Source organism: Felis catus, chromosome A2 (assembly GCF_018350175.1).
Source record: "Felis catus isolate Fca126 chromosome A2, F.catus_Fca126_mat1.0, whole genome shotgun sequence".
Classification (NCBI taxonomy): Eukaryota; Metazoa; Chordata; class Mammalia; order Carnivora; family Felidae; genus Felis; species Felis catus.
In genome coordinates, this window is record NC_058369.1 from 108642183 (window position 1) to 108666762 (window position 24580).

Sequence of the window (24580 nt, forward strand, 5' to 3'; positions counted from 1 at the left end):
GAATATATATTTATTAATACATAAAGTCTAACTATAAATAGTTCTCCCCCTTTTTTGTCTTTATACAAATATGTAAAATATAAAAGAGTTTCTATTTTATCTGAGCTTCAAAATAAAAATGCTAAAAGAATCCAGCAAGTTTTACTTTAGTTCAATATCCAAGGAAAGGCAGGTGTTCACCAAATAGAATGAGAAAATTAAAAGCAGTCTAACTGTAGAAAGTCCCTTTGAGCCACAAGCTTAAATTTTTTAATGGTTTTACAATCTTCTCAAGCTGTCAATGGAAAAAAGTGGCTTGACATTGAACACATACCAAGTCAGTAGCATAACTATTTTATAATGTCTGATTGGTCAACTGAAAAAAAATAGCTTAAAATTCAATCCATGTGATGGAAACGCCACTTAGAAAAAGACCATTCATACTGCAGTGCTGCAGGAAAATTGTGGTTATAAGAGTTCCGATTTCATTCAGCAACAGGATTCTTAAAGAATTACAAGTGGAATCGTTCCTAGAATATTGCATGTTGAGTATTATTAATATGAATTTTACCATCATAAAATTAACCATTAATAAGAAAATATGTTATTATGTTTTCGTTCTATAGGTTAAAAAAACTTTATATGTTAAATGAAGAGTCTCATATTAATTTATGGGAAACTTTTGGGAATATCCATTCATAATTCCTCCAGAACATTCACACATTAATTTAACTAAAATTTATTGAATACTTGCTATTCTTGTTTCTCAGAGTGAAAGGGGTCTGCATAGTCATCTGTTCAACTTTCACTTATATTACTCATAGATTTAAAGTCTTTTTAGGAAGCCTATGAGTGGATATTACTGATTATGTGTTGCAGAATTACAGATTACCTGAGATAGAAGGCTTTATATGTTGACTAGCTGTCTCTACCATGCAGAAAGAAAGAAAGAAAGAAAGAAAGAAAGAAAGAAAGAAAGAAAGAAAGAAAGAAATATTTAAAAAAATCAACTGGTGAATTTTTAAAATTCAAAACCTGTTACAGAAAATTATTATGAAAAGATAAATGGACTTCAACCGCATTTAGAAATCAGAAATATCTCCCATATTTCAATATTAGACAGTTTTGAGGCCTGTAAACTTTTAACTTTTAAATTTGTGTTAATTTCAAATAGATGTCAATTAAATAATTTTGAAAAACCCAAACCCATTGATTCTCTTTTTTTGTTTTTAAGTTTATTTATTTTGAGAGAGACAGAGACAGTACAAGCAAGGGACAGGCACAGAGAGAGAGAGACAGAGAGAGACAGAGAGAGACAGAGATTGGACAGAGAGGGAGAATTCCAAGCAGGCTCAGCACTGCCACTGCTCAGCCCACCACAGGGCTTGAACTCAAGAACCATGAGATCATGACCTGAGCCGAAATCAACAGTGGGACTCCTAACCTACTGAGCCGCCCAGGTGCCCTCCTCCACCAGCAATTTTCTTTTATGCTTATTTTCCTGTCTACCTTGGGGTTTTTTCCTTGTTGATTAGCAGTTTCCAAAATGAAAAGGGCAGAGTCAGGGAAAGAAAGCATTACAAATCAAACACAATTGGCCCTATCTTGGTTATTGGCTTTGAAACACGATTTAATAGTTTTGCTTGGTTTCTTAAATAAAACGCAATACTAAGGTTTTGTTTTGTTCTGTTTTTTTTTCTTTCAGTTTATTTATTTATTTTGAGAGAGACAGAGACAGTGTGAGCAGGGGAGAGGCAGAGGGAGAGAGGGAGAGAGGGAGGGAGTCCCAAGCAGGCTCGCCATTGTGAGCAAAGAGCCAGACACAAGGCTTGAACTCATGAAACCTTGAGATCATGACCTGAATTAAAACTGAGAGTTGGATGCTTAACCTAATGAGCCACCCAGGCACCCCTGTTTTGTCCTGTTTTTTAAACAGACTTTATTTTTTAGGTTCAGAGAAAGACTGAACAGCAATGATAGAGTTCCCATTTAATCCCTGCCTCCATACACACAGCCTCCCCCACTATCAACACCCCTGACCAGAGTGATACAATGAAGAACCTACACTGACACACCATCACCCAAAGTCCACAGTTTACCTTACTTAGTGCTCTGTCTTGGTTTGTATATTCCGTAGGTTTTGACAATTGTACAATGACATGCATCCGCCATTATGATATCATACAGAACAGTTTCACTGCCCTAAAAATCATTTGTGCTTTGCCTGTTCACTCCTCCTTCTCCACAACCCCTGGTAACCACTGATGGTTTTACAGTCTCCACAGTTCTTCCCTTTTTAGAATGTCATGCAGGTGGAATTATACAGTACATAACCTTTCCAGATTGAGTCTCTTTGATTAATAATATGTATTTAAAGTTCCTCCGGATCTTTTCATGGCTTGATAGCTCATTTATTTTTGCCACTGAATAAAATAATACCCCATTGTATGGAGGTACCACAGTTTGACCATTCATTTACTGAAGGACATCTTGGTTGCTTCCAAGTTTTGGAAATTACGAATAAAAATGATATAACCTTCTGCATGCAGGTTTCTGTGTGGACATAAATTTTCAACTTCTCTCAGTAAATACCAAGGAGTGTGATTCTGGATCATATAGTAAGAATATGTTTAGTTTTGCAAGAAGCTGCCAAACTGCCTTCCAAAGATCCATTTTGTGATCAATGACAGTATCTGCTGCTTCCCATTCTCGCCAGAAATGGGTGTTGGCAGTGTTTTGTACTTTGGCCACTCTATTAAGTGTGTAGTAGTATCTTGCTGTTGTTTTTCCAATTCCTTAATGATTTATGATGTGGAGTGTCTTGTTATATGTCTATTTGCCATCTTTATATCTTCTCTGGTGAGGTGTCTGTTTAGGTCTTTGGCTCATCTTTTAACTAATTTATTTTCTTATTGCTGAGTTTTAAAAATTCTTTGTATACTTTGGACAATAGTGCTTTACCAGATATGCCTTGTACAAATACTTGTACAAATACTTTCTCCCAGGCTGTGGCTTGTCTTCTCATTCTCTTGACATTGTTGTTCACAGAGCAGGAGGTTCTGTTTTATTTCAGTGAGGTCCAGCTTATCAAATCTTCCTTTCCTGGACTAGGTCTTTGGTGTTATACCTCAAAAGCCATCACCATATCCAAGGTCATCTAGATATTCTCTTACATTATCTTCCAGGAGCTTTATAATTTTGCATTTTATATTTAGGCATGTGATTCATTTTGAGTTAATTTTGAAGAATGTAAGGTCTGTGTCTAGAATCAATTTTGTGTATGTGGATATTCAGTTATATTAAGATTTTATTTATTTATTTATTTATTTATTTATTTATTTATTTATTGTGACCTATGCCTTTTGTGATAAAAACTGTGAATGTTTGTGAGTGTCTGGATGGCAATCAACTCTTGATTTGGCTGAGGTCATGATCCCATGGTTTGTGAGTTCAAGCCCTGCATTGGGCTCTGCACTCACAGTGTGGAGTTTTGGGATTCTCTATCTCTACTCCTCTCCTCCAAAAAATAAATAAAATAAAATAAAAACTTGTTAAAGTTTCATTGCATTTATTTTTATTTTTTTAAGTTTTTAAAATTTATTTTGAGAGATATATAGAGAGCAAGTGGGGAGGGGCAAAGAAAGGGGGAAACAGAATACCAAGCAGGCTCCCCATGCTGTTAGCATGGGGCTTAAAGTCACGAACCATGAGATCACCACCCGAGCCAAAATCAAAACTTGGATGCTTAACAGACTGAACCACCCAGGAGTCCCACATTTATTTTTAAAATGCATTGCAAAGTTAACAATAGCAAGAGCCATCAAGGCCAAATCATCAAAAATCATAACTTCAACGTTTATGAAAAGAATACCCTTTCAGGTTTCCAGGGTTGCTAAATTAGTTAAGTGTCTGACTCTTGATTTTGGCTCAGGCCATGATCTCATGGTTTTGTGAGATCGAGCCCGACATGGGGCTCTATGCTGACAGCGTGGTGTATGGTTGGGATTCTCTCTTCCTCTCTCTTTGCCCCTCCCCTGTTCACTAGCACATATGCATGCATACATGTGCACCCTCTCTCTCTGAAAATAAACTTAAAAAAAAAAGAACATGCTTTATAAAAGCATCAGACAAATATACGACAGAACACTTTTATAGGAACCAGAAGAAACATTTCCCTATTACATTTTAAATTACATATTACTAGAAAAATAGTGAATAGTGATTTCACTATTAACTTGGGTAGTATTAGTAATTATTAATCGGACAAATTTACACCTACACCTAAACTGACAAAATGTTGTCTGTAAATAGGATGGCAAGGTTCCTACAGTAAAACCCAAGCCACTGCTTTACAGAAATACTGAGAGAAAGGAAAGTAAGGAAATGAAATATCCAGCATGTTCATTCAGCCTCTAATTTAATAATTTATACATCTTAGAAGGTAAACATCTATCCTTTAAATGTGAAAAATGCACCTTTATCATAAAAAGATATGTGGTGTGTGTTATGCCCAGAATTCGTGATCCCCAAAGACCACTAGGGAGCTGAGTCCCATGCAAAAGCAAAAGAGCCTTTATTCGAGCTAGCTCGAGCTCAATCCCCTACCTGCACCAATGCAGCGGTGAGATACCGGGGAGAGAGAGCAAGTTTCAAAAGGACAAAGGTCTTATTGGGGCCTAGGGGCAGTTGGTGAGGTAATGGCTGTGGCCTCAGCCGATTGGCTGGGGAAGGGTCCGAGTCCTGTTAGGCAGGTGTGGGGGGGGGGGTACTCAAGGGGAGGAGGTGTGGTCAAGGTGAAGGACACAGAACAAGATGGAGTTGGCCGGCGTAGGCCCACCCTTTCAGTGTGAAGGGTTAAGAGTTATTGTCTGATATTGTGATACATTAAATGTCTTTTCCTCAATAAGCAAGTAATATCCTTTTCACCATGCATTCTTAGGATGAAAAGTCAAAAGCTGTGGTGAGTGTGTGTGTGTGCACTCACATGCTCCCATGTGCATACACATGCTCTTTTTCCATGTATGTGATGAGGCAAATACAGAATTTTTTTCCAAGACTTTGAGAAATGCCTATTTATACATCTTCCCAAATCAAGCACATGATGAAATCCATGGGGCACCTGGAGGGCTCAGTTAAGCATCTAACTTCAGCCCAGGTGAGGATATCACAGTTTGTGAGTTACAGCCCTGCATTGGGCTCTGTGCTGACAGCTCAGAGCCTAAAGCCTGTTTCAGATTCTATGTTTCCTTCTCTCTCTCTGACTCTCTCCCACTCATGCTCACTCTCTCTCTGTCTCTCAAAAATAAATAAACATTAATTTTTTTAAAAAAAATAAGAAATACACCCAGAAATGAGAGGAACAAAAATCACTGGCAAAAAAAAACATGATATAGAAGAGAGTTAAGTATATGTGTGGAAAAGTTACATTGATTAAAGGATTTTTTTAATGTTTATTTATTTTTGAGAGTCAGAGACAGAGTGTGAGCAAGGAAGGGTCAGAGAGTGAGTGAGTGAGTGAGTGAGTGGGAGAGAGAGAGAGAGAGAGAAAGAGAGAGAGACAGAGACAGCATCCGAAGCAGGCTCCAGGCTCTGAGCTGTCAGCACAGAGCCTGATGTGGGGCTCAAACTCACCAACCATGAGATCATGACCTGAGCCAAAGTCAGACGCTCAACCCACTGAGCCATCCAGGTGCCCCGGAGAAGTTACACTGATTAAAGTTTTTGTGCTCCATGCACACATTATTTCAATGATTTGCCCATATTTTCACTTTTCTATCCTAGGTATATTATTAAAATAAGCAGATTTCCCTTTTCTCTTTCCTTTCAACCCCTGATCCATTTTCCAGTCCCCCAGTGATTCCATGTCAGCATGCTGTTTTTAACTAGACAAATAGTACACAGATTTATTCCTACAGAAACAATCTCTGGTAAAATCGTAGAGGGTCTGCTTGAATAATACCCAAAAGTTAACTGTGTGCTTTCCATTGGCCAGAAATAACTCACAGAAAATGAATCCACAAAGCAGTCAATGGAACAGTATAACCCTCTTAGGGGAGCCATTGTACTATTAGAAAAATCTGGTAGACAACCAGCCTTCATTTTACACACACACACACACACACACACACACACACACACACACACACAGAGTACTGTGTTTGGTATAAACTCTGGTAAGAATAAGTCAGACTATTGATCTGTGAAAAGTTTTCATATGAAGTCACATAATATTATCTTAATATTCTTTTCATCTACACTGTATCATGGTGGTAACATTTGACATCCATTTACTGCAGTTGTAACAATGACAATGAACTGTTTTGCAGTATTCTCAAAGGAGAATGAACTGACTCTTACACATAAATTGACATGCATTGGAAAGTTGTTATATGGATAACATGGAATAATATGGAAAATTGGTAATAAGGGATGTGTGTCTCTTTTTTTTTTAATTTTTTTTCAATGTTTATTTATTTTTTGGGGGACAGAGAGAGACAGAGCATGAACGGGGGAGGGGCAGAGAGAAAGGGAGACACAGAATCGGAAACAGGTTCCAGGCTCCGAGCCATCAGCCCAGAGGCTGATGCGGGGCTCGAACTCCCGGACCGCGAGATCGTGACCTGGCTGAAGTCGGACGCTTAACCGACTGCGCCACCCAGGCGCCCCTGGATGTGTGTCTCTTAAACTTCATCCCAGAATTTATTTCAGGGGAAGAAAAATCTCACACTTTCAGTGCATACAGGATTCTGTATTTCTGATATTAACTATAAACATTAATCTGACAAATTTCTTTTACTAAAGTCACTTTGGAATTTGGTGGCAGGGTTAACACTAAAGGTATGAAAAATGAAGATGAAAATGAAATTTTAGAAATAAAACTCTATTTGTCACATGGGAAAAATCATTAACTTTTCAAGTAAGAATGTTTGACTATTGTTATATCATGGTTCTGCCAACGTGAAGATTCATGGTTTTATGCTGACATGTTGTGTTCTAATTTTTGTGTTATTTTTAGGCATTCACGCGCTTTTGAAACTTTCCATGAACGGACTTGGATCTAATATCCCTGAAAACAAAGAAAGGTGATTTTTATGAAGGAAATCAGTACACAATTAAAAATGGGGACACATTCTCCATTTGCATCAATCCAATTTAAGGATGTCCCTTAAAAGAAAATGTCATTAAGAAGTAACAGTATTCTAGTGCAGGGATTTGGAAAATCTTTTCCCCTTCCAAAATGATATTGGAGGGAATTTCCAGACCTTTATTCCCTATTACACTTGATAGCTTTCTATCTTATCACCTCAAATTCTGATGTTTCCTTACATATCTACACACTTAAACACAAACACACTAACTACTATATCTACATTGTGTTCTCTTTTGTCCCAGTCACATTTCTTACTTCATCTAATTTACAGATGGTTAGATTTTTTTTTCTCCTAATTCTGGGCAAGAGGCAGGATTTATCATGTCTGGACTGAGTGTGAAAAAGGGCAGAATGAAGGTGAAGAGAACATACCCACACCTGGCACTCCTGTATGTCTCTATATTCTTAATGGGTAAGACAAATTAAAAAAAAAAGATCAGAAGAAGATAAAAATGGAACCCCCTCTGCACATCCCTTTCTCTCCATTTGTTAATAAGTATGAAGATTTTTTTAAATATCAGTGGTCTTCTGTGGGCTTCTGCGTTCTCCTTCAAAGACAGGAGAGCAAAAAGATGTAGTTGACTTCATTCTGTTCACGGAAGGAAACAGAATTAGAGTTTGATGGGAGCAGGCAAAGCCAGGAGAGAGGGTAATCATGAGGCCAAATTCATGCCTCAAAGGAACACAAAAAGGATAAAAGTAAGATTCCTGGACAACGAACTGTGCTCCTAGTAGAGCCTTTTTCCCAGTCCACATTTCCACTTCTTCCCCAGCCCGTGCAGACCCCTTATCCCAGATGTAGTGCTACCAGCAATAGCTGAGAACTCATGATATGCCAAACACTGCAACCAGGCAATGTGTTCATATTCCAGTGTCAGGGCTGGGGTGTGACTGTGGCCACTGAGAACAGAATTTTGACTGAATATTTGTTTTGTTTGTTTGTTTGTTTGATTTTTTACAGTGTTCTTTATGCACGATACCTAGGCTAAACAGAACACTGTGGGTCTTAATGGAAATACAACCATCACTGACAACACTGTTTTATTCATTTGCTCAATTAATATTCATTAAAGCATTGTAAGGATATATTCCAACTTGCCAGCAAAAGAGAATAAAAGGTTTCTTAAAGGACCACACGTTTCTTAAATTGGTGATTATCTGAATATGGGTGGGATTAAAATGTGTATTTCAAATTTATTAACTTTTCAACTTAGATAAAGGCTTAATGTTCACTTCTGCAAAATGACAAAAGAATGAATTTCAATTATTTTAATCATCATAATTTATTTACTATGACTTCTCCAATTAGATGTGTTGGTTGAAGTCTTCTTACCTGTAAAGCATATATAATTTATATCCTAATTATTATTATTTTTTTAAGTAGGCTTCATTCCCAGCATGGAGCCCAGTGCAGGGCTTGAACTCACAACCTGGAGATCAAGATCTGACCTAAGAGTCAGACACTTAACAAAATGAGCCACTCAGGTGCCCCTATACCCTAATTACTAAGACAACAGATTCCCTCTTTGTCTCTATCTATGTAGATAGATAGATAGATATACACAGACCAGATCTCTCTATAGATCTAAACTTACACATAGAGAATAGACAGAAACAGAGATATCTCTATCTTGTAACTAATACATATCTTATATCTAATATATGTCTTATACCTTATATCTAAAGATATCTATCTTTCTAGAGATAGAGAACATTTCATTTTTCTTAAGAACTAGGACACACACACACATACACACCCTTAGCAATAGGGGTATAGGGGTGTGTGTGTGTGTGTGTGTGTGTGTGTGTGTGTGTACACACATCTATCACCTCAAAAAGGAATACAAACAGGGAGAGTACTAAAGATTTCTGCCAAAAAAAATAATAAATACAAAATGACATGATCTGAAAGGTACGTTCTCCCTATACAATTTTCATAAGATTTTAAATTCATAAAATACCTTCCTAATTTGAAGAACGTAATACCGTTTTTGAGAAAGACACTACACCAAAAAATTTATTTCTGAGTCCAGCTTCAGATACAGGGAAATATTAAGAAACATTTTACTGCTAATCACACAAAATTAACTTTTACATCTATAATAAGTACCACATGATATTTAAAAATCTCTACACTACCAAAGAAATAGAACATTATAATATTTAATGTAATTTAGTATTAAGATTTAATTTTTGTCAACGCATTTTTTAATTGAAAACACTTTTAAGAAGAAAGGAATGAATTAAGGAAAAATAATATTGAGATAGTTGAAGAACTACACTGGGCAGTTGGAAGCAATAAGCTGAATTTCTGACTTCTCATCAATTTCTAATCAATTGTTTTGACTTTAGATATCTGAATACACAATATTTTAACATCAAAGAGTTTAGTTTAAAAATGTTTTGCATTTCTCATAACACCTTAAAATATAACATTTATATCTGTAATATGTACTTGATACACTGAACTGCAGAAAAATATTTTCTTGAACTCATTAAGGTGAGCATAAAAGGCTTTTATTTTGACAACTTCTATCCACAAAATTATCATCAAAATTGGAGGTATTTAACAGTGTGAAAGGAGCCTAGCCTATCGTTTACAAAGTAATAACCTGGCTATCATATAATCTTAACTACTTTCATATAGTAAAAAAAGGCTCTCTTCTTGAAAATGATATTTACTTTGAGAACCAGTCTCTAAACAATTGCATTTTCCCATATAATTTAATTTATTCAGATACTTATTTCCAATTTTCTTTTCCATAAGTAGAATATTTATTGTTTTAAATACTGTTTCTAGAAAAACAAATTAGCTTTAAAAGACCCATAAATGGACATTCTTAGGTGACAGATGAGCCCTACTAACTGCTTAATCCTTTGAACAAAGACATTTTGCTAATTATTGTATGTGCACATTATTTTAAAATTTATATTTTAAACACAAATACAAACCAATAGGCTGTAATTTTTCAAGATAATTACATGTTAAAATATAATAACAGTATATCTAGGAAAAAAACTTCTAAGAAGTGTTTTATTATTGTTGTTGTTGTTATAAAATGATCCATAATATGGAGATGTGGAAAACCCCTATTTTTCCAGTGGCCAGATGTTTTGAACCTGTGTTGACTGAACCATAAAAATGGCTGACTCTACCACTAAGGAAATTAAACCTGAAAGATATATTTCCTTGTTTTCTTCCTCTTGTTTTTTTCCTCTGAATTACTTGCTTTTGCTACAAACTTCAGAATCCTTTCTCTTATACTATAAAATTATGTATTAACCTCTCAAGTATGTGAACAAGATAGTCTAATCAGTTATGTGGCTGAAAAGTGATAAAAAAAGAATGCTGCGCCTTTATTATTATTATTATTATTATTATTATTATTACTTAGCCCTGCATGATTTTAAAAATTTAGATGTTCTAGAAAGGAAAAGTTGCACTGGGAACAAAATATACTTAGATGTACAGACAAGAAAGGCCATGTTTCCTAAAAAGACTCTACTCCCCACACTTGTATGATCTACCACTGAAACCCAGAAGTAGGGAAAAATACAAAAACAAAAAACAACTTAAAAAAGAAAAATTGGAAAATGTGCTTAAGTGTTGGAGAAGTTAGAGTCTGTCAGGAACTGACCAGATTTAGATATCTTAATTACCAGGAGTAACATTTCAACAAAAGTACTTGACAAAATACAATGGCATTTCTGATAATTACCTGGCAAAATCAATTCTTGGTATGTTTAATACCTAAGAACATTCCTCCAACAGATTCAGCTTAATATGAAATTGGCTTTTGAAATTCTGAGAGGGCTGCAATGATGTATTCATCTGTGACACTAAATCACACCCTGTCAGCGCCATCTATCAGTTGCAATTTAAACTACAACGGAAAAAGACTAAATGCCTCTGACTGCAAACTACCAAAACAATTTCTTAAACCATGTAATATGCAGTTGTGTGTAATATGAAACATTTTCTTTTGAACTCATCATTTTATATTTTTTCTATGGCTTCATAATAAATGATGTAGGTAGTTTCCAGTTAGTCAAAAGTATGTAGTCACATAATCCATGAATATATAGAGTCACATGTCACACAAAAATACAGTTTCCTAGACTAATTACTATTCAAAAATTCAATTATTTTCATCACAACCAACATTTTCTCCAGGACAATCACAGTTTGATCACATCTTTCTAACTGTGTTGGTTTGTCATGCAGTGAATATTCTATGTATCACTGGCTCTCTCTAGGGTCCAAATAAATCCTATCTGCTATGCTAGTACAGATATGAGCCCGACATTTAAAGGCACAAAAGGTTAGTCTTTATTTTTCTCTTGTGGTACTTGAAAAGAAGTGAAATGAAACTTATTACTAAATCATTAAAGCATTATTACAAGATGTTTTCATAAAATTACTTGGTTTTGAGCCTGTGGAATGGGAAGCACAATATGGTAAATTGTGCCTTGAAGCCCTTGCTTTAGTTAAAACACATTAAACTCAGTCATGGGCATGTGGTATACATAGGATTTTCTTTCCAAAACTAACAGTCAATTGGCTCCTTTCTCATTTCCTTCTCTCCTTGTCTTCTTCTTCCTCTTTCTCCTCCTCTTCTGACAGAAGCAGAGAAATTATTGGAACATTTTGAAATAAATGTCCTTTTGGGGCCCAACATGTCTCTCTTTTCACTACACAATTAGAAAAGCAGAAGAGGCTATACAAACTCGAGAACCACTCCAAACTGTGAGGTCGAAGGGTAAGCAAGTTTCCAAGATGAACCACAAATGCTTCCCCATGGGTAATCGAATTGGCTTTGGCACTTGAATATACTTGAAAGATTGAAAAAGATAATTTTCTTATAAGCATAAACAATAAAAAGTTGTACACATGAGTTACTTGCCTCCAGGTATTTCTTCTTTCATATATAATGTCCATTATGTATTACAAATGAAATGAATGAAAAGAATACATGTTGGATCATAAAGCTGTATTTGGTTGACTTCTTCTTTAAAAACTTTATAAAGAAGTTTAAAGGCCCACAAATAATGTTCCAATTGTTTTCCTTTTAGAAAAAAAGGAGTATTCAGTTTGGACTTGTCCAGACCTCAGCCATATAAAGGCCTTTTCCTTTTTGAAAAGGAAGCTTTTTATACCCTTGGTTGACTTCACAAAAAACAATCTGGGACGCAAATGTAGGCAATTTAAACTAGTCATATGGGTGAAAATCTCTCTGTCTTCATCTCACTCAAAATATTACCTAAATGTAATCTGAACCATTTAGAGTAGCTCTACTTAAACCGTGTTATGTTTTCAGTAGTAAAGACTGATAACTTGATAGTTCCCAAGGGTTTGATTCTTACAGTTTAAGTACAGAGTTGACATTGCAAGCTATTTTCTGAAAATCCCCAGGGCTATGTTAGAGATGAGATAAGTAAAGATGTATAGAGTGGTTTAAAAATTTGTGGGTATCTTCAAACCCAGTACTATTAGTCAACTTCCCTAAAGATTTATTCATTCTCACATAAATATCATCTTTTAATTGGTAATTAAAAGAGATAATGAAAATTTGGCTTCAAAGTTCTAAATATTTATATATGTATATATTAATTGTACTTGAATACACCATTAAAAAACATTTTGTAGGTATTATTTTTCTAGAGGTTCTCAGATCATTTTTTCATTCTCTAACATAGAATTAGATTTTCATTACCAGAAAGGATCTCAGTTCAGGCCATCATAATTTATCCTCTGGAGTATGGTTCCCTTCTTATCTATGTCGCTAACCTCAGTCTCACCATTCTTCCATTTATCCTTTCCACAGTTATTAGATTGATCTTTCTAAGGTGTTTACTACACCATCACTGCATAAAAATACAAGCTGGTCCTCAACAATGGTCTCTCATGATGACATTTTATATCCTTACTTCTCTATCTCAAACCCGAACTCAGCTACACTGATCAATGACTGTTATATTATTTTATTTTATTTTATTTTATTTTATTTTATTTTATTTTATTTTATTCTATTTTATTTTATTTAAGAGAGAGTGTGAGCGGGAGAGAACAGGTGGGGGAGAGAGATGGGGGAAGGGAGGGAGAGACAGGGAGAGGGAGGGAGAGAGAGAATCTCAAGCAGGCTCCATGCTCAGCATGGAGCCTGACTTGAATCCCAATCCCACAAATCTGGGATCATGAGCTGAGCTGAAATCAAGAGCCAGACGCTCAACCAACTGAGCCACCCAAGCACCCCAACAGTTGTTTTAAAGATCTTGAGTTTGCATACACACACTCTTTCCCCCACACAGTCCTATCCAAAATCTCGTATGTTTAGAGCATCCTCACTCATATTTTAGTACCTACTAAAACGACTTTATGAGAATCTTTATTGACCTCTTGAACCCCTCTATCAGAATGCATGCCTGATTCATTTAGTAACCCTAGCACTGGATAATGCCTGACTAGAGACTGTTGATCAGTTTAAGTTCACTGAATAAATGAATGGATGACAGAATAAACAAATCAACTCAGTAGCTTTAGAAACAAGGAAACTGAGAGGTAGTTTAAGAGACTTGTCTAAGTCCACTCTTTGATTGAAAAAAAATAGCACTATAACTCAGATGCCAATTTCATTCAGTGTTCCTCCCCTTCTTACATTTTGATAGCCTTTCCAAAAACTTCTTAAGTGTCAATAGCATTAATTTATGATTAAATCTTAATTACATACAACGTCCTGGTAAGAATAAGATGCTATGTTTTTTTTTTCTTTTTATTTAAACAAACTATGAAATCTAGAACAGTGCAATTTGAACACAGTAGCCTCTGCCCCATGCCTGAGGGAGACAGCACAGCTTTGGGAACTATGATTGAGTGACAGCCCTACGTATGAAGTAAGTAACCAGGCTGCCCACTTAGCCCTCTTTTCCATGGTTTCTTAAATAGTTGGGTTTTCCTGACTTTTTTTTCTTTTTTTCTTTTTCTAAGGTTGGAGAAGTACAGCCAGCTGGCTAGAATCTGCTTCCCATGTGTTCTTAATAACTTTTATTTCCCTAAGGGCTAGCCTATGCTTCTCAAACCTGGCTACACATGAGAATCACCAGGGTAACTTAAAAGAAAAAAAAAAAAATACCAACGTGTGAACCCATAACCAAAGATTCTGATTAAATTGGTCAGGGGTGGATCCTGGGCAACAGTAGGTTATGAAACCTTCCATCTGACTCTGATGTGTGGCTAGACCTGACCATCTCTACTTTTCAATTTTTCAGGAGAAATACCAGAATGGCATGACCTTTTATTCAGTCTGCACATCATTTCTGCACACTACTTCCAGGGCAGGGGATGTTGCATACTCAATATATACTGACTAGTCAAATGTGGAAAGAATGATGCATTTGAAAAGATTATTCCTTTCTTCTGTTTTAGGTTGGGAATGTGACTAGTCAATAATGCCTGTGAGGACCAACTGGAAGAGAAGAAATCATTTATTCTTTACCATCAATATGTGACTGTGTCTTGAAATGAATATCCTGGAATCTGATTCAGACTTGATTTTGGAAACCCCTGTCCCCCCCCCTCCTCTGGAGCCTTAGGCATGTGGTCAAAGAATATGAGTAAGGAACAGGGAACCAAGTCCCCTAATTTATCTTTAATTTCTGTTATTTTCTTACTGAACTCCCCTTCTCCTATATTAACTCTCCCTTCCATGGAATAGGTGATGTGAAATAGGTCCTACATCCATGTTAAAAGTTAAAGAGATAATGTTAGTATTTTAAACAAAATAAAAGAACAGCAATAGAAGAGATAATAGCATTTCACTTCACGACAGAAGAGATAATAACACTTTAGTGCTTTAGGCCTGCCTAATTAGTGGTGCTTCTCCTGAGACATTAATTTTGGTGTCAGTGGAGGTTAAGGGAAAGGAGGTTGCAGCTAAAGTGCCAGTGATATTCTGAGGGTTCTGGACACTGAAACCTCAAGTTTATATATACCGAGGGCTGGTGGCCAATTTCACCAACGTGTAAACTGATAAACAGAGAGATCTGATTGCAAATAAAATGCATTGCGTATTTGGCTTAATGACCATACCCTAGAATGAGCGACTAAGAATAGAGAGAATTCCGGTCGCCGCAGCCCAAGACGGACGCGGACCCATCTAGCAGGAAACAGCGGCGCGCCGGCCTCTCCTCCGCGACCGCGTGCGGACGGCTTGTCCCGGCCAACTACCACAACTGCACGAATCGACACGGCCCAGAGACGTACCTGGCGCACAAAAGTTCTCATGCTCCGCCGTGCCACGGGATCTGCGCACCTTCGCCCACATCTTGGCGGCTGTTGAGTGCTCCTACAGCCCCTTCCCCGGCCATAGGCGTGGTCCCCAGACACCTCAGGGATCACTTCCACCTGGCGCACTGCCTTCTGGGGGAAGCCCCAGGCCGGAAGTCTGACTACGAGGCCCACGCTCCCCTGCAGGGCCTCTTGCCCCCTCCGACACCTTCAGCCAATTGCTGAAGTTGCAACCCCTGGGTCTGGCCGATAGCAGCCCCAGTCCTGCCAACCCGTCTCCCGCCACTCCTCGGCCCACAGCATCTTCCCAGAGCCCCAAGCTGTTGCTGTCCTCGCTGACGCCCTCTTTCCACTCGGACAAAGGCATGTAGAGCCCCCACCCCACCCCACCCCCCGGCCAAGGGAACCACAGGTACTGCCATCTGTGCAACATCGAGTTCGTCAAGTTCACAGGTACTTCTGTGTGTTCACCTTCATCGTCCCCAAGAAGTGTTGCTGTTCCTCGAAGGCCAGTGAATATGTGAAGTGAGTCACCCAACACAGAATGGACTGGGGGCCACTTTCCATGCCCCCCCCCAACTTCTCTATCCAGGAACAAAGGCCAGCTTTCCCACCTGCCGTGCTGTCCATTGCCACCCCCGCCTGGACCCTTGGCACTTAAAGTTCAGTTTGAGGAGCACAGCCTCAATAGCCTGGAGTTGAAGGAGCACCTAAATTCCATTAGAATTACTTCGGAGAGTCTCCTCTGTTTATCTGAAACATTCATCGTATTTATTTATTTTTTATTTTTGGAGAGAGAGTGTGTGAGTCTGGAGAGGGAAAGCGAGATGGAATCTTAAGCGGGCTCCATGCTCAGCCCAGAGCCCAGAGATCATAACCGGAGCTGCAATGGGTTCATTAAAATAACACTTTCCTTAAGTAATAAGAATAATAAAGAGTTCCAGAATGTAGATATCTATGCACTTTGATATTCTTTTGGTAAAAAAGAAATGTACCCTTGGATGGGAAAGTTTCCAAGGAAGGCTTTTCACCAAAAAGATCAGACTGTGGAAAGAACCACAGACTTGTGTGAGGCAGGAAGAGCAAGAAGAAAAGAGAAGGAAAGCATTTTAAACGTTACTGATACTTCATAGCAATAAGTTATTTTTATATAGTGTAGATCAGAATATTCTTTACAGTAACACAAATATTTTGTGTACTTTTAAAAGGCTTCATGCATACACTGGTAAAAAAACAAAAGAGAAAAAAATGCTGTCATTTTGAGGAATTATGATGATGATTGTTAATATTTATGTGCCAAAGCAATAACAACAAATGTTATATGGAAGATAACATTGAATTGTAAAAATTTCATGAAATATTATTGTGCTTTTCATATGGACAAGTAAACCTAGGCTTAAATGATTAAATCACATGTCTAAAGTCCTGTAGCTGAAATGTGATACATGCAAAATGCAAAACCAAATTAGTCTTGTTTTAGAGTCTGTGATCTTAACCACTCTGTTTTGTGATACTTAGAGGAAAACTTTTCCCAATTTCTGGAGTTAAAGAAGTGGAAAATTATCCAGACTAGTGGCAATGCAAACCATCTGAGAAGGGAGAGTCAGGGACAGGGAGTGTGGCTTTCTGAGAGACAGCATTTCATCACAGCTGGTATTCTTGGGAACCCTAGTAGAGACTCTGTGAAAAAGATTTAACATGAAAAAGATTTTGTTGATACTTCTGTGGAGGGTTGATTAGAAAAAGAAAGATAAGTCAGAAGACTATTTTAATAATTAAAATGAAATAAAGATATGTGGACTTCATTTATGGTTGTCAAGATTTGTGGAAGTTGGTAAAGGAGAAGAAGTTACAGACAACTCTAAATTTTCGGACTAGTGGACTAAAGAATTATGGTGCCATTGGGAGCAATAGGAAAATTCAGAAGTGTCCATTATTTGATGACAGAAAAAAAAATAATTCACATTTTACTGGTGATAAAATCAAACTGTAAGCGAAGATGTAAGATAGATCTTTTCTTATTCAACTGCATTGTCTGCCTGTTCTAGACAGATCTTCTGGGTATGTAGCTGAGAATGTCAACATCAAATTTATATTTTATGGTCTTTGTCTTGTTCTTTGGGGATTGTGTCTTCTCATTTCTTATGCTTATTTCAATAGCTGGATACTACACTGTTATGCCCTGATATTCTGTCTTGTTTCCCACATGTATCCAAGGTCATGGAAACCTGTAACTTAACCCAGTGATTACAGTTTCTAACTAGCAGTAGTTCTTTGGTGCTTTATATATACTTGGATCTTTGCTTATTGACAGATATGCCTAATTCTCATGGGGCCATATTTTGCCTATCACCCAATATATCACCTTGATAACATTTCCTAGCTAAACTTGATTCCAAAGAAATATCATCATAAGTATCTAACTAGTTTCCAGAGACTAACAATTTCCAGTAGGGCTCATTCTACTGGGCTATAGTCCAAATACATATTTTCTTTGGTTCCCCGGGATATGCAGAATTCCTTAATTTTATTTAATATAGTGGATGAAATGTATTACTATAAATCTATACACGAATAACCAGTATACCATCATGTTTCCTTTCTTTTACTTTTTTTTTTAATGTTTATTTATTTTTGAGAGAGAGACAGTACAAGCAGGAGAAGAGCAGAGAGAGGTAGATACAAAATCTGAAGCAGATTTCAGGCTCTGAGCTGTCAGCACAGAGCTAGACCATGATGCCTCTTGAGGGGCTTGAACTCACAAACTGTGAGATCATGACCTGAGCTGAAGTCGGATGCTTAACCAACTGAGCCACCCAGGCACCTCTTCTTTCTCTTACTTTTTAAACATGGGTTCAGAAAAAAGGGAAAGCCACCAATAACTTCAATTTTTCTAATTTACTCATGAAAGTCATTCTTATGTTTGACTTGGTCAAATTCATCCCCCATAAGTAATCACTACTGAATTTGCTAAATATGCTTTTCTGACTTCCATATGTTTATACATGTGCACATATGCACTTTGATACATTTAGTATATTCATTTATTAGTCTCTTTGTTTACAAATTGGAATCATGCTGCAGACATTGGTTTGGGTTTTTTTTTAACCACTTAATAAACTATAATGTGTAGCTTTAAAGGTCAATACATCATACTATTTAGTAGTTTTACTAAACTTTGAATGGAGGTACTATGATCTTTTTTCTCATTTTATTATTTACTGACACTGAAACTGCAAGTAATGTTTGCAACAAGTATTGCTCTGCATGAGGGTGTAGGGGTGTGTGTTTTTGTATATGTGTGCTCTCAGGCTAGTGTAAGTGAATAATAGACTCTTAGAAGTTGAATTATTGGGGCAAAGAATAGGCAAATTTTAAAATTATATACATATTCCCAGATTACTCTTCAAAACCCATATCTACTCAAATATTTATGAGTGACCTCTTTAATACATCTTTCCCAGCTCTGAATGTTATCCATTTTTTAATGTAATTAAGTAGCTATGTTTTAAAAGTTTAATTCTGAGGGCACCTGGCTGGCTCAGTCTGTTAAGTGTCTGACTCTTGATTTTGGCTCAGGTCATGAATTCATAGTTCTGAGATTGAGCCCCTTATCAGGCTCCTCCCTGGGTGTGAAACCTGCTTAAGATTCAACTTCTCTCCCTCTCGCTTTGCCCCTCCTCTGCCTACAAACCATGCTTGTGGTTTCTCTGTATCAAAAAAAAAAAAAAAAAAAAAGCTCATGTTAAATTAATGAAGGTGAGGTTCTTTTTGTGTTTGCTATTTACATTTCTTTTAACATTAATTTGCAACTTCATTTCCTTTATTCATTTTTAGTAAAGGAATTTTGCTGAATTCTTTTCAAAATTATTTACTAAGTTTTATTTCACAGATTTTACTAAATATTTTGTGTGTTATTATTTATTAATATGTTACTGACATCTTTGCTTTGGTGTAATTTGTTAAGATCAATTAAATTTATTCTTCTGTTTGAATATATTTTAAACTTTATGATTTAAACAATTGTTCTTGGAATGATTAAAAATGTATTAAAACAGCCACAGTTTTCTTTTTTGGACTACAATTAAGCGAAGACTACATGAAGACATAGACTTCATTTATCCAAATGCACACACAATTGCAACAAACTCACAACACACACATACTAGACTTTAAAAACATGTAAAATATGTCAGCCTTATAGTGTCTGCTCTTAATCACTGCAGTATGTTAAGGGAAATTTTGAAAGTGCTTAGCAGACATAATTGAAGTACTTACAAAGAATTTAAAACTTGAGATTGTGCTTTCCAGAAGTACTGTTTTATACAGTTCTTCATGTGCTATATTTTTAAGGCATGGCTGATTTTTAGCAATATATGGGAGGCACGTATAAACAAGTATACCTACTATGTTGTCTTACTACAAAATAGTTTCCAAACTTTATACTGATTATAAATATAGTGATAATTGGAGTTTAGGAACTAGATTTATGGTAATAATTAGACTGCAGTGAATATATTTTTAAAAATGAGAGCTGAGGAGTTAAAAAATAAATAGGAAATGAGAAATTATAATTGGAGAGAGATGCCCAGGAAGCAAATCCCAAATCACAAAAGGAATCAGGACAAATGTATTTCTACAAGGGTAAGTTTCCTTGAGTCATTTTCTCACCTTTCTTTCAGCCCAATCTCTCTTCTTTCTTCTACAGAAATAAAATCAATGAATAGAGTTGAATAGGTCTATCCCCATATTTTAATAGAAATGTATACCATTCTTTTATTATTATTTTTTTCCTATGAGTAAATTAAATCAGCTAGATATTTATTTCATGACTCCAGAGCATCTTGGGTAATGAAAAAGACATCTCTAGAAGAGTTTCAGAGGAGATAGTTCTTACTGTCAGAGAATTATAACCAACACAAATGTCCCTTGTCTTCTAGGTGAATAGTTGGTATGCAATCAGGTTAAATATTATGTATATTAGAATCAATCAATATGTTGAATTGAATGAATATCCAACATTTATTGCATATTAATGATATACTAAATAGGATGAGCCAAACCATGAAAGTTTCTTTCATGAAACCCAAATATATTTTAGCAAAAACACATTTCAATTCAGTTTATAACAATAAAGAATATGATTGTATAAATAATGGGCTTTGGGTTCTCAGATACCCAGATTCTTGTCCCATCATTGCACTTAGTAGCTATATGACCTTGGGCAATTTATTTGACCTCTTAATTATGTTGTCAGGGATTATTTCCTTCCGTCTTTCCAGAAAGTATAATAAGAAGAACACCAAACTAGAAGTAGCACTGTGGCTTGGTTTCAACTCCTTGCTTCTTATACCTAATCACTTCAGTGAAGCTTCAGTTTCCTCATCTATGAAAAAAGGAGATTTGATCAGGAAATTTCTTAAGCCTCTTCCATATTTTAGGACACAAAGAATCTTTGTCTTCACACTCAGTTTCCCATTCACGAGGTAAAATTAGGTTTCTTAGTGCTCGTTCATTCCTTTATTTTTAAGTTCTCTTGCAAGGCCATATTTTGGAATTAAGGAGCAAAATATGTTGAATGTTTTAAAGTTTCAAAATCACTTATTTACTGGAAACAAAAAACCTTTGCCATTAGATTTCAAACACGATAGGAGTTGTTTTAAGAAACACAGTCTACACACTACAACTTATTTCCCAAGGGCTCTGTAAGAAAGACCTCTCCTAAAACTTACATTTTTGGAAAAGGTGGAGCTGAACCCTCATCTGTAGAAAACATCTGTCAGAATATATGACTCACTGCCAGAAGCCCTCTTTTGGAATCCTTTCTTAATAACAACAATGTATAACAAAAAGATGCTTTGTATTTCAGTAATGCCTTTATTTAGACCACCTTTCCAATCCATTTATAAACATGTCTAAGAAACACAGGCTATGTCTAGACTACCAAACACAAAAGACACCAAAATTGAACAGGAAGAGTGTTATACTATTGCTTAACTACTGTAGTCAGTAGTCTGAATATTCACAATAGTTTATTCCATTAATAACTTTCATAAAGACTATAGAAAAAAATTCAAATTTTATGGCAGCAGATTTCATTTAAATTTTCCTCAATAGGTTTAGACACATGTAAAACATCTTTACTAACTGTGATGGGTGCTGGTAGCTCAAAGAAATGTAGGCTATGCAGGACTTATCCACATAAAAAGGTAAAAATCAAAACAAAAGTGTTAAAATCTTTCACCCATTTTAAATTGTGTTATAGTCTAATTATCTGATTATTGAATTAGGTTAATTATTTATATATTCAAGACAAAATCTCATAGGTCATGCAAGTATTTTCCCCAGGCCTTTGCTTGCTTTTTTTTTTTTTTTCTTTTTTGGTAACAGTGTCTTTTGAAAATTACATGTCTTGTAATTTCATATAAATTTTAGAAACAAATTTTTAATTTCCAAAATAAAGTCTACTGAGATTTTGATTGAGATTGCATTGAATCTAAATAAGAATTTGGAGAGAAATGATGTCTTAACAATACAGAGTCATTCAAATTATGAATATAAGAAATTTCTCCATTTTTCAGAACTTTATTTTATCCCAGGTAGGTTTCCCAATTTTCAGTGTGTAGAACTCACATGTCTTTTGTCAAATTTCTACCTAAATATTTCATATATTTAATATCATTAAAAGTGGCATTATTTTCATAATATCAATTTCCAGTTGTTCACTACTAATGCAATAGAAATATAATTAATTTTGTAAATTGATCTTTTATCCTTGCAATTTCATTAAATTCATTTACTAGTTCTGATAGCTTTCTTCATAGATTTTCTAGGGTTTTTTACAAAGATCACTGCCTTTTATTTCTTTTTCTACCTGAATGCACAGGCTAGAATCTCCAGTATAATATTGAATAGAAATAATGAAAATGTACCACCTTGCTTTGCTCCTAATCTTAGAGGTAAAGCATTCAGTCTTCCACCATTAAGTATAAACTGTTAGTTTTTCATATATGCCCTTTGTCAGGTTGCAAAGATTTTTTCACAATGTGGATATTTGAAAGCATTTAATCAGACTCTACAGAGAACACAAATGTGAGACTATTACTTAGAGGCAAAGAATAAGGTACAAAAGCAAAAAGAGATTGCAAGCAAGCGACAGGCGCCAGACATTCCATAACAGATTTCCCAGGGCCATTATTCATATGTATGTATCACACATGTATCATCCTATGTCTCCATCTTGAACAAGCTGAGCTGTGCAAGGAATGTTGGCTTCAAGCTTCCATTGGCCATCTAATTGGTCAAGCAGGCTTGTCAAAGTAGGCTATAATGCAAGCATCAGTAAAGAAAGTGATCATTAGGCTCATCGGAGAGTTTCAGACCTTAAAACAATATGCAATATATTCAAATGTCATTATGTGGTCTAAAAGTCACAAACCAGACATCCAGGCATTCCTAGAGATAAAGAGCTTTTCTACTCTAGTAGTAAACCAACTCTTTATCTCCTTACAGTTTGAAGTTCACTTCTGTGCTTACTTTGCTAAAAGTGTTTAGCAGAAATGGATGATGTATTTTGCTAAACATTTTTTCTGCATCAGTTCAGATGATCGCATGGTTTTACTTTTGTGAGCTGTGATTAAGGAGAATCACGTTGGTCAATTTTTAAATCTTAAAATAAACAGGCATCCTGGGATAAACCCTATTTGGTTTATAGTTAAATTTGATTTGCTAAAATTCTGTTAGGAATTTTTACATCAATGTTCATAAAGGATATTTATCTTCAGTTTTTTTTTTCTTGTAATATTTTTATCTGGTTTGGCATCAGGATCATAATGAGCTTTTAGAGTTGGGAGGTGTTCCTTTCTCTTCAACTTTCTGGATGACTTCTGGTAGAACTTGGTATTATTTTCTCCTTAAATGTTTTGTAGAATTTTCCAATGAAGGTACCTCATCTTAGATTTTTCTGTAAGGGAGGGCTTTAACTAATAATTCAACTTTTTAAATAGATCTAGGCTGTCCAAATATCCTATTTTTTGCGTAAAGTTTGTTGGTTTGTGTCTTTCAGGGATGTTTTCTAATTCATCTAAATTGTCAAATTTATTGGCATAAAACTCATTATATTTCTTTATTGTCCTTTGAATGGGAATACAGTTTGTAGTGATATCACTGTTCTCCTTCCTAATTTGGTCATTCGTGTCTTCTTCTCCCTTATTTTCTTTATCAGTCTGGTTAGAGATTTATCAATTTTATTGGTACTCTCAAAGAAGCAGCTTTCACTTTTAATTTTTCTATTCCCATTTATTTCTACTTTCCACATTTATTATGTCAGTTCTTCTGTTTCCTTTGGGATTATTTTTTTTTCAGATTTTGCATTTCATAACATAGAAGATTACTCATTTGATAATTTTCTTCTTTTTTATAGTTTTTTAGTGCTATAATTTTGTTTTTAAGTATAATTTTAACTGCATCTCAAAAATTTTGATATGTTGTTTCATTTTTATTCAGTTTAGAACATTTGCTAATTTTTTTTCCTGTGTTGTTTCATCCATGGATTATTTAAAAATTTGTCCGAAAGTTTCCAAATATGTGGGGATTTTCCCAGTATTTCATTGTTAGTGGTTACTAATTTAATTCCATTTTGGTCAGAGAACAACCTTTGTTTAATTTGAGAACTTTCAACTTGAGACTTCTTTTCTGGCTCAGAATATAGCCTTTCTTGGTAATGCTGTGTGTGTGTACTTGAAATGAATGTGTATTCTGTCATTAAATGGAGTATTCTATAATTATCAATTTGTTCATGTTGGCTAGTACTTCTGTTCCTGTTTTTATTAACCTTGATGACAACATATTTATTTTATCAGTTATTGAGAAAAGGATGTAATCTGGCCCTATGGGTGTGGATTTCTCTATATTTTTTCTTGTGTCATCAATTTGTATTTCATGTATTTTGAAACTCTGTTATTTGATGCACACACATGTAGGACTGTTATATACTAGGGCTGATGAAATGATCCCCTTTATCATTATGAAATGACCCTCTTTACCCCCTGTAATATTCTTAGTTTTGAAATCTATTATGTCTGAAATTACTACAACTATTTCAGCATTGTTTTCACTGAAGTTAGTATGGTATCAACTCCCATCCCATTAATTTTTTACCATTGCTG

The 24580-nt window shown here is 35.6% G+C and overlaps 1 protein-coding gene and 1 long non-coding RNA gene across 2 annotated transcripts in view; one reads left to right on the forward strand and one right to left on the reverse strand.

The window, feature by feature from the left end:
• LOC111559508 overlaps positions 1–17218 on the forward strand; it is a 41925-nt gene extending 24707 nt beyond the window's left edge. Inside the window, exons 2-4 of the long non-coding RNA XR_002740504.2 lie at positions 6995–7061; positions 13926–14020; positions 14553–17218. This is a non-coding gene — a long non-coding RNA (uncharacterized LOC111559508). The remainder of the gene's footprint in view (positions 1–6994; positions 7062–13925; positions 14021–14552) is intronic.
• Positions 17219–21267: 4049 nt separating this feature from the next.
• Positions 21268–24580, reverse strand: part of CRPPA (CDP-L-ribitol pyrophosphorylase A) — a 670733-nt gene continuing 667420 nt past the window's right edge. Inside the window, exon 35 of the mRNA XM_045052438.1 lies at positions 21268–22737. The gene's annotated coding sequence lies outside the window, so the exon portion shown is untranslated. The remainder of the gene's footprint in view (positions 22738–24580) is intronic.